Source organism: Cupressus sempervirens, chromosome 4 (genome assembly GCF_028749045.1).
Source record: "Cupressus sempervirens isolate cs-2001-9-10 chromosome 4, ASM2874904v1, whole genome shotgun sequence".
Taxonomy (NCBI): domain Eukaryota; kingdom Viridiplantae; phylum Streptophyta; class Pinopsida; order Cupressales; family Cupressaceae; genus Cupressus; species Cupressus sempervirens.
Window position 1 is genome coordinate 368,294,021 of NC_143121.1, and position 4,962 is coordinate 368,298,982.

Genomic DNA, 4,962 nt, shown 5'->3' on the forward strand with positions numbered 1-4,962 from the left:
GTTATACAGTTACCTCATGGTTGCATTGTATTCAACCTAAATCTAAGAGAGGCTTAGGCTTATTGGACCCTCAAACTCAAGGGGTTTGCCTAGCTGCCAAGTGGATAATTAGAATTATTGATGGGGAGGAACCTTGGAAGAAGTTGGTTCGATTCCGTATTTCTCAAGCATCTGCTTATAATAGATGGCAATCAGTTAGATGGGTGGATAAAATTCTATTGGCCCCTTCCTTTCAAATTAAAGCTTCCTTTCCTTTGCAATCTATCTGGAAAGCTTGGCAGTCAGTTTGCAAGTTTTTGAATTGGAGAAATCCTTCCTTACAGCATGGTTTCAGTTTTAGCGATTCTTCTATTTGGTGGAACAAATTGGTTCAATATCATGAACAACCTCTTGCTGTAGCATTTCATAAACATGCTCATTATCTTTTTAAGAAAGGAGTTCGTAAGTTCAAAGATTTGTGGGACTTCAATTCTCTTGATTGGGCGTCTTGGACTACCATTAATCACAGTTTTCTTTTGCACAGCAGGTTCAAGGACTTTATTATATTTGTTAAATCACTAATCCCTATCGAGCTTGCCATGAAAATCTGCACTCCATTGGAATGCAACTTTTCAAAGGACTGGTCATGGCTGTCTTCATCAATTTGGCCACTTCCCCCTCAGGAAAATCTATTTAAATCTTGTGCCGCCAATGCCTTTAAATCCACGACTTAATAATAAATGGAATTGCAAATTCAATGAAACCACTTGGAGTAATTTGAGTGCCCAGATCTGGCTTTCTAAAGCTGAGGCTAATGCTCAACTCTTGGCCTAGAAAGTTTTACATTTCAAATTTCCAGTTGGTAGTAGGCTGAGATGTTTGCTGACCCAACCGGCTAAATGCCCATTTTGTTTGCGAGAGAAAGATATGAAACATCTCTTTTGGGATTGTATATGGGCTAAGAAAAGGTGGACTGATGTCTTCACCTTTTTTCAAGCTATCTTCGAACATTCTTTAAGTTGGAAGGAAGCTATTTTTGGTATTAATCTTAAAAGTAATATTGTGGGCGACTCTTTGTAGCAGATCATTTTACTTAACATTTGGAAGTGCAGATGTAGGGCCGTATTTTCTAATTCTACAATGCATCTTGAAGGAGAAATTTTTCAGTTTTACTCTGACATCATTTTCCAGACAATTTTTTTGTGTAAACTTTTGCAGGGAGGACCCAAGGCCCAATTGAAGATTAGTAACCAGCTTGACAGGATTAAATACCAACTACTACAGCTTTTCAAAAGAGATACTTTTTGCTCGAAGGAGCTTCAACAAATGTTAACATTCAAGCTGTAATGTTCGTTGTTCGGTTGTAGCTCTTTTGAGCTGGTTATGTTAACATTCAGCTGTAATGTTCTTTGTTTGGTCATAGCTCTTTAGAGCCGGTTAGTTGCTGATCATGCTGTCCACTTTATGAACTTTTGAAACTTTTGATTGACTTTTTATATATTATTCGTTTTGCATTATTCAATAAATAAAAAAAATGTCGAAGGAATTTTAATCAAGCATTCTTTTTGCAAATTGTAAAATATTATAATGGTTCACATGATTCTTTAAAGTTGTTCACTCAATGTCAGAGGCCATATCCTCTACCTTCTAATTTTGGAGATTTCTGTTTAAAATATTCATCTTTTACAAATCAAAAGAAAAACTTTAAAATAATATGATATGCATACCTGATTAGGAAACCCGAGGCTAGTCAGTTTAAGTGCAAGTTAAGCTATGTGGTTAATCTGTGGAAGAACCGAGAAGCTTGTATTAGGGTTTTGGGCGTTGACAAAACCCCATTGAAGATTTGTAAACTCTTTCTTTGCGATACAAACTACCAGACAATCTCGAAACCCTTCATTCGTTTCCATTCCTGGGTTACAAGTACAAGATTTATGCAGTGAGCCTTGAACATTTCCCATTGAAATAGGCAATGACAACTGTAAAGAAATTACAGGGGGTTTGGAAAAAATTTACATTGACAGTACTACATTTCAGAATTCAAGATTGAACATTTTCCGTTAAAATGACAAATTTTAGCTACAATTTTAAATTATTATGATTCATACAGCCAAATCCATGAAGATAAATTCAAGTTGAATGTCAAGACATACATTCTTCTGTTTCGTAAGATCCCAGGAAATTGTAATTTGAATTTCCAGGCATTTCGCGAGGTCTTGAGGAGGAAGCTTGGGAATGGTCACACTCAGCACTCCACCCTCAAACCTAGCAGAAGTGGCGCATGTATTAGATAGAGGGAGCATGCGCATAAATTTAACAAATTTGCGATCCTTCGTGATGTAAGTGACATCCTCCTCCTCCTCCCTCTCTCACTCTCCACTGATGACAAACACGCTCTGGTCCTCCATCTTAACCTGCTTAATCAAAGCCAATATAAAATTAAAAGTTGGAGGAGAATTTAGAGTCTTCAAGTGGAAGTCATTACTACGTCATGTCCAAATGCTTCTAATCCTTCGTTTCACAGGTGGAAAATGTTGTCCTAAAAGTTGACTATGTAATTTTTGGCTAGGAGAGGGGCCTAATCAGCAGAGGTGAGGGTTTCTTTGCCCATATCTTCTAGCTCATGATCGAAAAAATTGTGAAGCAGCTGCAAGTTCTACAACACCTCTTTGTACCATGAAAAGTCATATTAGGTCAAGTTTCTCCGCGCTCCCTTGGCAAATATTTCAAAAGCTTTAAGGAAATCTAACACCTAAGAATCGAGCTCCCCATCAGAGAGCTCAGAAAACAACAACCACAAATTTTAGTCTAAAGCTATTAGTGGCCTCATCATTCCAGAGATTTTGAAGAGATTTCTGGAATATAATTTCTTGAAATTTTAGTTTCAAAAAGTTAATTTTACTCCAGGAAAATGGGGCTCAACGAATCAAAATTAGGAAATTAATGTGTGAAAATTAATTTAAAAATATATCAATTCTAAACTTTAAAATAAAATGAGTTTAAGTATAAAATTTAATTGGTGTACGACAACTGGGAACATTAGTACCCTGCCTTATCTATAAGGCAGGGACTAACAAAGATCAATAGTACTATTACACTTATATTCTTTAGAAATGCATGAACTACCTATGAAACACACAATTCTTAAACACAAAGAGCCTCTGGACAAAAACTCTACATCAATTTTTTTAAAACTCAATGATTCGTATTACAACCCATGACCTAGTCATATTGTACAAGCCTTCTAGTCATCCTAATCTAGAATACAATATTGTACCTAAATTGCTTTGAAAATGAATAGCGCTTATAACCCCCAAACAATTGTAAGATCAGCTTCTGGATTAAGCTATGTGATATGGAAAATGGCCATAGAAAGGGCACTTGCCTCCTTTGTACTACAATTGAAACCAACATATCTAAAGATTGATTCTTATCATCAACATAACCTACTCAATCTAAATTTGTGAACCTATTGAGTCTGGAATTATGAATCCATCTATAAAGAAGTCAATAAGTAGAGGTATCTTTCACCTAACATATAATGCACTTTGTTGATACTCAGTTATCAACCTTGGGGTCTGTCATGAATTTTAACTTGTAGCTCACTTCAAATTTGAGATTGGATCTAGTGGTTGCTAGATAAGTGAGACTTCCCACTAGTTACTTCTAAGTGGTTTTATCAATAGGAGGAGAAATAGACTTGGTTGGAAAATTTAGACCCTTCTCCATAGACATGGAAGTGGGTTTACAATCATGTATTCAAAAAAATTCAACCAATTTCCAAGCATACTTAGACTGAGAAATAAATATGCTACCATTAATCTACTGAATCTCAACACCTAAGAAATAATGGAGAAGCCCCAATTTGTCATATCAAAATCCTTGCATAGGTCTTATTTAGTTTTTGTAATCAAATGTGTTTAACTACTAGTAATGATCAAGTCATCCACATATACAAAAGGAAAGAGAATGCTAAAATGTTCAATATATAGATATTTTTTAGAAGGGATATGCTGAAAACCGTAAGCAACCAAGTATTGATCAATCCTTATGTACCACATGTGATGATCCTTTTTGAGTCTATATGTTTTCTTGAGTCAACATTGAATACCGTCTTAAAATGGAATCACCCATCATTTAATACCTTTTAACTCCAACCTTTAGTGACCTTATGGACCATGGATGGATTCGTGCTCAATCATCTCTTTCTCTTATTCTACCTTGTGTCTTTCACTTTCACCAATATAGTATATGAGACCTCAAGGCTAGCTTCCTATGGGCCAACCCTGGAATAGGTCGACCCAGGTCCACCTATTCCTCGAGGATTTTAAATCTTTGGGCCAATTTTATCTCGAGGTTATAAATTTGATAATCAAGTAATCCTATCGACTTCTTTATTTTTGTACCTGAAAACTAGTATGAGAGAAATCATGAGCACCTCATTTTCACATCCATTATATAAATCACATGTGCAAATTTAAGAGTTCAAGCATTCATGAAAGAAAACTTTCATTAAGCATTCAAGGCATTTGTGAGAATTTCTTCTTCAAGATCTAACATTTTGTTGGCCATCTAGGGAGGAGATCTATATTGAGGCATTCATCATATTCTTTATTGATGAGCATTTACATCCATGGCCTCATGATGTGATTTTGGTAGATCCATTGCATTTCTGGAGATTTCCTACATTATTCATTATAAATTCAACATTTATAACATACAAGTGTTATAAATTCTTATTGACAAGGGTTTTTATAAGCAAGGTGAATATGTATCTTTGTCTTTCTTCCCAAGTAACATATTTATATTTCAATTACAAGTTTTATTCCTCAATCTAGGGCTTAACTAAGGCAAGCCCTCATCCACCCAAAATAGAAAAAATAAGTTTTATTTTGTGCATAAGTAGGATAGTCAAATTGTAACCATAGATCTGAAAACTATTTACCAAACCATTTCTAAAGAAGTTGGGTCAATTTTACTAGT

The 4,962-nt window shown here is 35.2% G+C and overlaps 1 long non-coding RNA gene across 1 annotated transcript; it reads right to left on the reverse strand.

Annotated features, from left to right (window-relative positions):
• Positions 1 to 1,514: 1,514 nt before the first annotated feature.
• On the reverse strand, positions 1,515 to 2,381 carry LOC149561601 (uncharacterized). Its single transcript, XR_016363448.1, has 2 exons — positions 2,133 to 2,381; positions 1,515 to 1,891 (listed from the first exon to the last, which is right to left on the reverse strand). It is a non-coding gene; the product is annotated as an uncharacterized LOC149561601 (long non-coding RNA).
• Between the last annotated feature and the right edge of the window lie 2,581 nt (positions 2,382 to 4,962).